Genomic DNA, 9,983 nt, shown 5'->3' with positions numbered 1-9,983 from the left:
TTTCTGCTATATGCACTATGACTCTGCATTTTCTTTTAAGCACTGCTTTAGCTCTATCTGGCAAGATTTGATATGTTGTGTCTTCATTATTATTTAGTTCACAATATTCTAACTTCCATTGTAATTTCTTCTTTGACATATGGATTACTTGGAATTTCCAAGCATATGGAATTATTATAGTTTCCTTCTTATTATTTAATTATAGCTAAATTTGACTGCAGTGAGAGAATACACTTTATTAATTTATCTTTATTGAAGTATAGTCAGTTTACAATGTGTCAATTTCTGGTGAATAACATAATATTTCAGTCATACATATACATACATATATTCATTTTCATATTCTTTTTCATTATAGTTTACTACAAGATTTTGAATATAGTTCCCTGTGCTATATGGAAGAAACTTGTTTATCTATTTTATATGTACTGTTAATATTTGCAAATCTCAAACTCCCAATTTATCCCTTCAAAATTCCTTTCCCTCTGTTAACCATAAGATTGTTTACTATGTCTGTGAATCTGTTTCTGTTTTACAGACAAGTTCATTAGTGTCTTCTTTTTTCTTTTTTGAGATTCCACATATCAGTGATATCATATGATATTTTTCTTTCTCTTTCTGGCTTACTTCACTTAGAATGATGATCTCCAAATCCATCCACGTTGCCACAAGTGGCATTATTTTGTTCCTTTCTATGGCTGAATAGTATTCCTATTAATATACCACATCTTCTTTATCCAGTCATCTGTCAATAGACATTTAGATTGCTTCCATGTCTTGGCTATTGTATATAGTGCTGCTGTGAACATTAGGGTGCATGTATCTTTGTAAATTAGAGTTTCCTCTGGATGTATGCCCAGAAGTGGGATTACTGGATCATATGGTAAGTCTGTTTTTAGTTTTTTAAGGAATCTCCATACTGTTTTCCATAATGCTTGCACCAGACTACATTCCCACCAGCAGTGTAGGAGGGTTCCCTTTTTCCACACCCTCTCCAGCATTTATCATCTGTGGACTTTTGAATGATGGCCATTCTGACTGGTGTGAAGTGATACCTCATTGTAGTTTTGATTTGCATTTCTCTGATAACTAGCAATATTGAGCATTTTTTCATGTGCCTATTGGCCAATTTGTATGTCTTCCAGGGGAACTGCTTGTTTAAGTCTTCTGCTCATTTTTGGATTGGGTTGTTTGTTTTTTGTTGTTAAGTTGTACTAGCTGTTTATATATTCTGGAAATTAAACCTTTGTCAGTTGCATCATTTGCAAATATTTTCTCCCATTCTGTAGGTTGTCATTTTGTTTTGCTTATGGTTTCCTTTGCTGTGCAAAAGCTTATAAGTTTAATTAGGTCCAATTTGTTTATTTTTCCTTTTATTTATTTTGCCTGGGTAGACTGCTCTAGGAGAACAATGCCAAGATTTATGTCAGAAAATGTTTTGCATATGAATTTGATCAAGTTTATTATTTGTATTATTTAGATCTTCTATGTTCTCACTGCTTTTTCTATTAGTTATAGAAACAAGTCTGTTAATTCTTCCTCTATAATTGTGGAATTGTCTTTTTGTCTGTTTAGACCTCTAATTTTCTGCATGATGTATATTAAATCCATGTTATTTATAACACATATATTTGGGATTGTGAGACTTGGTTGATTATCTCCTCATGATTTTAAAATGTCTATTATCAGTAGTGTTTCTTGCCTTAAAACTTACATTCTCTACTAGTATAAATATACCTGTGTTCTTTTTATTAGTATTTTTATGATTTATTAATTTCTATCTTCTTATTTTTACCATGTCTGTAGGCTTATTTTCAAAACACTTTTTAGCAGAATAAAGTTATTCTTTACTTCAATCTAACAAGCATGCATTTTAATTAAAATATCAAATCCATTAACCTTTAATATAAGTACCTGTATAATTGGATTTAAATCTATAATTTTACTGTTCATTTTCTCTCTGTTCTATGTTTTCTTTATTCTTCTGTTTCTCTTTTTAAGTTTTTTTAGGATTTGCACAATATTTTTATTATTCTGTTTCCCTCTCTTTTACCTTGTGATTTATACATTCTTTTATTACTCTTTTACTGCTTACTGATTAAAAATTTATCCTTGACTTATTACCATTTAATACCAGTGATTAATAATTTCACTTCCCTATAATGCTGGCATCTTGAAACACTTTACTTTCAAGAATTCATGTCCTTTTTTTGCATTATTGTTGTAATGCATTTTAGGTTTGTATTTATGTTATAAATTTCATAAGACATTACAATTATTCTTTTATACAATCAGTATATATTTACCCATTTACCATTTCCAGTGCTCTTAATTCCTTTATGAGTTCCATTTATTTGTCTGGAATTATTTGACTTCAGTTTAAGAACTCCTTTTATATATCTTCTCATGCCCATTGATGATTTTACCTTTAGATTTTATTTGCTGAAAACATCTTAATTCTATGTTTTTTTACATTTATTTTTTGATGGGGGAGGTAATTAGGTTTATTTATTTATTTATTTGTTAATTAATTAATTCATTTATCTGATGGAGGTACTGGGGATTGAATCCAGGACCTCATGTGTGCTAAGCAGGCACTCTACCACTGAGCTATACCCTCCCACCATGTTTGTTTTTGAACAATATTTTTACTAGGTATAGGATTCTAAATTTACAACTATTTTAACCTATAACAATATTAACTAGTTTATTTCCACTTCCTTTATTTCTAATGAGAAGTTAGTCTTATTTTTGTTCTTTTGGAAATAATGTCTTTTTAATTGATTGCCACATGTGACACTTTCTCTTGGTCTTTAGTGATCTGCAACTTGACTGTAATATTCATAGTTTTTAAATCTTGCTTGTGGTTGGCTGAGCTTTTTTCTATGTGTTGATGATATTCATCTGGTTTTAAAAAATCTCAGCTAACATTTCTTTAAAAGTCTCTTTCTTTTTTCCATTAACATGTATGTTAGACTTCTTGACAGAGTCCCTTATGTCTGTTAAGCTCTTTTTTGTTATTCTGTGCTTCAGACTGGATATTTCCTATAGGCCTGTCTTCTGCTTTGTCTAAAGTTCTGTGAAAACAATTCATTGTTTTCTTAATTTTCAGATATTGTGTTTTTGTTTCTATGATATTCACTTTATTTTTATAGATATTGAACTTCTTCATATGTTACCAATTTTCCGTATTTCCTGTTATTTCTTGAATAAATTAGTCATAGTTATTGACATCTGATCTCAATATCAGGATCACCTGAAAGTCTGATTCTATTGACTATTTTTCCTCTTGGTTACTGACCATATGGTTTCATCTTTTTTACACTTAAAGAGTTTTTATATAAATATGAACACTGTACATTAAAAAAACGATAAAGGTTCATATTATAGATGCCATTTTTCCACCCTTCTTTCCACAGAAGGGTTCTAGGAAATGAAATAGATGAATGATCACTTTAATCCAATCAGAAATGAGACCAGGTCAAAACTACATTTGATTTTTATCAAGATTCAATCTATCTCTACTTTGTCTTTATTCTTAGGGTACATCCACCAAGACCTCTTAATTGAGAGCCTGGAAAACATTTTTCTTCTCACCTGTGGAAAGATTGTTGGAATTTCTGCTCTACTTTTCAGGGATTTTCAGCTTTGTTTTGTCCTGTGCAGCTTTTGAATAATAATTATGAGGAGGTCTGTCTTTGTGTTTGACAAAACTCTTGTTTGTCTCTTGGCTTCCCAAAAACTCTCTACCAGGAACCAAGCCTGAATTCTGTATCTCTAACTGTATTCAGAATAAGGAAATATTACCAAAAAGATAACTAATACTAGAATGTCAGTATCAGTTCACCACTTTCCTCTAGCAGAGAGACTTCACTATTCAGTAAAATTACAGTATTCAATAAAACATTCAATACAATTTCTAACTTGCTTCTTTGACTATTTACTTTGCCCACCTGTAAATTAAGTTGTGCCCTTATGGGAGAAACTGGCCATATGTTTGAGGCAATTTAAGTCTCCAGCCCTGGATGACTGCTAAAAGCTCTGTTGGCTTAGTTTTCCTTTCTCATTGGTTTCCTCTCTAAAGGAAGCCAAGATTCTCAAGCTCTAGATCACACTCAAAATTATCACATGCTCCTAGGAAAAGACAGCTGAAAACTCTCAGCTCACCTTTGAATATTTTTCTGAATATTTTCTCTGAAAGTTTAGTCCCTATAATTTTCAAAGTTCTCTGATAGCCTTAAAAACATGATTTTTATAATTTATCTGGTTTCCTTGGTGTTCACATTGAGAATGTTAGCCTCCTGCAAATTACTTCATCTTACTTGGAAATGAAAGTCTTCATAGATTGTTCTTCATTTTGATTTGAATATTAATAAGGAAAAAATTATTCTCCAGTTTTCCAAAGATTTTTATCAGCCCCTATATCTAAAATACACAGCCTGATACACTATGGCATACATTTGTGATCACTATGCTGAAAGAAGAAACTGTAATTTTTGATTTCCTATGGTGCCCAGTTCTTATCATTTTTTAAGGTTCAATTCAAGCCAAACTCCTCTGGGACACCCTTCCTTACTGGCAAGAGATGTCTAACTTTCAATAACTCCTTGACAGTACTGTTTTTCTCTGCCATTTTACTGAAAAATAAATATTTGCAAAGAGCTCATGTGTTCCAAAATAAAAGAATACATCTACTGTCTGAAATAATTTAGATATAAATAGAGGACCAGGGGAAAATGGATTTTGACTCTTGTCAGTTTCATCTCACCCTTATAATTAAAAAGTTGTTTTAAAAGACTTTAATAGCTGAAGATTGCATGGAAGATAAGCTAATTAAAATTTTAAAAGAAGTTCTTGGACTACCTTGGAAAATATATTTTATAGGTCTCCCCACTACTGTCCTGTTTCTGCAAACTGAAGACATAATAAAAAAAGAAAAAAAGAAGTGCACATTAAAGTCAGTTGTCCCTAATAGCAAGATCAAATTTATCTCACTGAATCTGTTAAATTCACTTGAATATTCTGCTTCTGGCTGTACTTGAAATCCCTCAAGCTTCAGAGTTGGGTGATAAAGTGCACTATGGTATTAATGAATTTTATCTTCCCAGTTTAGGTAACAGTATCCCTCTGGGCCCCAAAGGCAATCAGCTAGTGCCCTAAAGCACACAATTCAAGTACACAGTTACTAATGTTAATAAAATGGTGGCTCTTATTTTGAAAAATAGCTTACAGCAGTATTGATAATATCCCAGCAGAAGAATTTGAAAATCTAGCCACAATACCTTAATATTAACTTCTTTATATTCAGTGGTGTGCATTTATCAATTTATCACCACATGATTTATTCGTACCACTCACCCAGTGTCCTCCAGCATTGATTTCAAGATTGTTTTTTAGCTCTGTAATGAAAACTCTAGAGCTCAAAATCCTGATCAAATATCATCACTACACCAAATCAGAAATATGGCCCATAGGGGTTAAGGTAGGATGAACTGTTTTTGGCTTGCATCACAAAATCTTCCCCAGAGCTAATACTGAGAAAATGGGGAAAAGAAATCAGTGAATCAGAAAACTTGCTGTCATCCTCCCCTCATCAGTGAAGATAGGGTTTATCCTTCTGAACCATGCATGTGCTACAAATATGAAAAAAAAGTTACCATTGACAGGCTGTTAGCCAAGATGTGACTTTGAAAATGCACTTATGGTGAAAAGTTAATAAAAAAAAAAAAAAAGAAAGAAGAAAGAAAAAAGAAAAACTGAATAACTAAAAAACTTAAGCAAATATACTGTTTAAAATGAGGTTAATTTAAAATTGGAAACAACCTTGAAATAATAGAAGTGAAAACCTCACTAGATTGCTCTATTATCCATTGTTAAATGCTTAGTAAAGAGTTAGATTTGGTTTGGTTGAGTAATATTACCATTGCTAACACCGTAGGCTCTGGGGCATGACTGTGACTCTTTCATAAACAAAAATGAAAGAAATTCCAAAGAAACCTGTGAAATATTTTTTGTCAAATTCTTCTTGGAGGGTACCTTGTAAACAAAAGTCAGCATCCTGTGAGAACTCTGGCTGTATTCTGGGTTTGGAGATAGTGGTAAGGTGTCTCATTTTGCTTTTGAAAGATAGCAAAATACTTAGTTTCTATATTGCTATTTTCAAACAAAATTTCCATCATATGTATTTAATAACTATGGGTTGTCAATAAAGTTAGTCTTATTGTTTATATTAATATACACACTTGTGTTAATAATACACACACTTTCATATAAATATCAGAAGTACTATACGTGAAAACAAGTAAGATTCTGTAGGCTAACAAAATTATTGAAACTGACCCAGGAAAAATTAGACTGTAGCTATAATAAATATTCACAAAACAGAGAGGATACCTTCTAACAATGAAATGTAATCTGAGTTTAATCAATTTTTAAGATGTAATAGTATTTTCATGAAGGCTAGGAAACACAATTTAGTAATCTTAACATTCATTTCATTGGTTAATGTTGTGTTTGGAATTATAATCCAGGTAATTGTGTAAATCAAAGAAGCAGAATCAGTAGGAGATATAAATTAAGAGATTTATTGCAGAGAACTGGCTTACACCATTTGAAGGGCTGGCTAAGAATGTCTGAAACTTATAGGGCAGGCCGTCAGGAAGGACAGGCTGGAACTCTCAGGCACAGAGTAAATAATGCTGCTGTCCACAGAATTTCTTGTTATGAAAGCCCCTGCTCTGCTTTTAACTCTTTTTAGATGATTGAATCAGGCCTACTCAAAGTATCTAAAATAATCTCCATTTTCAAAGTCAACTGACTGTGAATTTTAATCACATCTAGAAAAAACTTCACAGCAACACCTAGAATAGTGTTTGAAAGAATAACCAGGGATTAGCCAAATTTACACATCAAAAAGATTACCATAATAATACATGGAAGTTGCAAATTTAAGTATTGGTTGATTTCCCCAAATCTCAAAGAACATTGAAGATTACTCATTTGAGATTCAAACCATGTTCTCCTTAAGCAACAATTATAAAAATATGGTATATATTATACCTCTTATCTTTCCTTCTCATCTGGTTTCCATGGGAGTCAAAATAAGTTAAAGAAAGCTCAAATCTTCTTACTATAAATTTTTTCTCAATTTTTATAAATATAATGGTGCAAAGAAGATACTTCTGGATTTTCCTGTAACACAACGCCATAGAGTATGACTTTCTACTATTCCTCTTTAAAAAAAAAAATTAGAAGGGATAATTGTGTTTGCATACTAAATGAAATTGTCAATAATGGATAGCATTAACATTGATATATTGATACATTAACAGAGGATTAGATAATTTGTTTTCATAATCCTTAATTGATATTCTAGAAATCTTAATCCATAGGAAGATAGAGGAGATTTCAATTATAGAAACCATGGGATGATTTCAGTTATACACCATGGGATGTATACAACATCTTAGAATGAGTGACACAACTTTTATTCTTTTCTATTAGCTTTTTGATTTTTATTCTTTAAAATTACGCAGTGTTGTGGTTACTTTGGCAGCACATAGACAAAAATTGGAATGATACAGGGAAGATTAGCATGGCCCCTATGTAAGGATGATGTAAATTCATGAAATATTCCATATTTTAAAAATAATCATATATATATATATATGGCTATATATGAACCTCATGGTAACCACAAACCAAAAAATTATAGCAGAAGCACAGAAAAAAAGAGAAAGAAATCCAAACATAACACTGAAGATAGGCATCAAATCTCATGGGAAGAGAGCAAAAGAAGAAGAAAGGAAGGAAAAAGAACTACAAAAACAACCCTAAAGCAAATAATAAAATAGCAATCTGTACATTTCTATCAATGATTACTTTAAGTGTACATAGGCTAAATGTTTCAATCGAAAGACACAGAGTAGCTGAAGACATAAAAAACAAGATTCATATATTTGCTGTCTTTAAGAGAGACTCATTTCAGCTGTAAAGACATACACAAAGTGAGATGATGGCAAAATGTATTCATGCAAATGAAACCAAAAATAAATCTGGGTTAGCAATATTTATATCAGACAAAATAGACTTTAAAACAAAGACTGTAACAAGAAAAAAAAGAACATTACATGATAAAGGATTAATCCAATGTGAAGATATAATTGTAAATATATATGTACCCAACATAGGAGCACCTAAATACATGAAACAAATAATAACAAACATAAAGGGAAAATTGACAGTAATATATAATAGTAGGGGGCTTTAACCCTTCACTTACTTCAACGGACAGATTATCAAGAGAGAAAATCAACAAATAAATACTGACCTTAAATGACACATTAGGCCAAATAAACTTAGTAGATATTTTTAGGACATTCCATCCAAAAGCAACAGAATACACATTCTTTTCAAGTGCACATAGGTCATTCTCCAGGATAGTTCACATACTAGGCCACAAAATAAAGCTCAATAAATTTAAGAAGATTGAAATCATATCAAGCATCTCTTCTAACCAGAAAGGTATGAGACTAGAAATCAACTACAAGAGAAAAAACTGCAAAAAATACAAACATGTGGAGGCTAAACAATATGCTACTAAACAACCAATGGCTCACTCAAGAAATCAAAGGAGAAATCAAAATATACCTGGAGACAAAGCAAAACAGAAACACAGTGATTTTAAATCTATAGAACAGAGCAAAAACAGTTCTAAGAGAAATGTTTATGGTGATACAAGCCTACCTCAGAAAATAAGAAAAAAGTCAAATAAACAATCTAAGCTTACACTTAAATAAGGAATTAGAAAAAGAACAAACAAAACCCTAAATCAGTAGAAGGAAATTAATAAATTCAGGGTGGATATAAATTAAACAGAGATGAAAACTATAGAAAAGATCAATAAAACTAAGAGCTGGATTTTGAAGAGACAAACAAAATTAATAAAACTTTTGCCAGATTCAAAGAAAGAGAGAGGGCCCAAGGAAAATCAGGAACGAAAGAGGAGTTAAAACTGACACCACAGAAATACGAAGGATTTGAGAGATCACTACAAACAGTTATATACCAATAAAATGGACAACCTGGAAGAAATGGATAAATTCCTAGAAATGTACAATCTCCCAAGACTAAATCAGGAAAAAATCTGAAACAGACTGATTACCAGTAATGAAATTGAATCAGAAATTAAAAAAAAAATTCCCAGCAAACAGAAGTCCCAAGACCATACAGCTTCACAGGTAAATTCTTTAGTACATTTAAAGATGAGTTAAGACCAATCCTCTCAAACCATTCCAAAAAACTGCAGAGGAAGGAAAACTTCTGAACTTAATCTACAAGGCAATGTCACTCCAATATTAAAGCCAGTCAAAGGGATCACAAAAAAAAATGACAAGCCACTATCACTGATAAGCACAGATGTAAGAATCCTCAACAAAATATTACCAAATTGAATTCATTAGTACATTAAAAGAATCATTCACTATAAATTAAGTGGGATCTACTCCAGGCATGCAGGGATGATTCAGTATCTGCAAATCAATTGGTACAATACATCACATTAAGAAATTGAAGAATAAAAATCATATTGACGTGTCAATAGATGCAGGAAAAGCTTCTGACAAAATTCAACATTCATTTGTGGTAAAAACTCTCAACAAAGTGGGTATCGAGGAAGCATACTTCAACATAATAAAGGTCATATATGACAAACCTACAGCCAACATCATACTCAGTGGTGAAAAGTGGAAAGCGTTTTTTTGTTGTTGTTACATCTGCTTTTTATTCTCTAATCTTTTAATTAATGTTTGAACATTAAACTGCCTTACATTCCTAGGATAACCCCACTTGGCGTGGTGTGTTATGCTTCCTCTCAACCACCTCAGTGAGTTTTCATCTCTTAGGAGCCCCACTTCTCTGCCCTCTGGCTAGGAAACCAGGGTTTTCTTTTTCCCACTCTGTGGCCTACTCTTAATAACTGAGAG

General features: G+C 31.8%; 1 non-coding gene across 1 annotated transcript; it reads left to right on the top strand.

Annotated features, from left to right (window-relative positions):
* Positions 1 to 7,539: 7,539 nt before the first annotated feature.
* Positions 7,540 to 7,644, top strand: LOC116153209 (U6 spliceosomal RNA). The gene has a single exon (XR_004136997.1). It is a non-coding gene; the product is annotated as a U6 spliceosomal RNA (small nuclear RNA).
* Positions 7,645 to 9,983: the final 2,339 nt, after the last annotated feature.

Source organism: Camelus dromedarius, chromosome 4, assembly GCF_036321535.1.
Source record: "Camelus dromedarius isolate mCamDro1 chromosome 4, mCamDro1.pat, whole genome shotgun sequence".
Taxonomy (NCBI): domain Eukaryota; kingdom Metazoa; phylum Chordata; class Mammalia; order Artiodactyla; family Camelidae; genus Camelus; species Camelus dromedarius.
The sequence above is the reverse complement of the archived record's forward strand: the minus strand, read 5'-3'. Positions and strand labels throughout refer to the sequence as shown.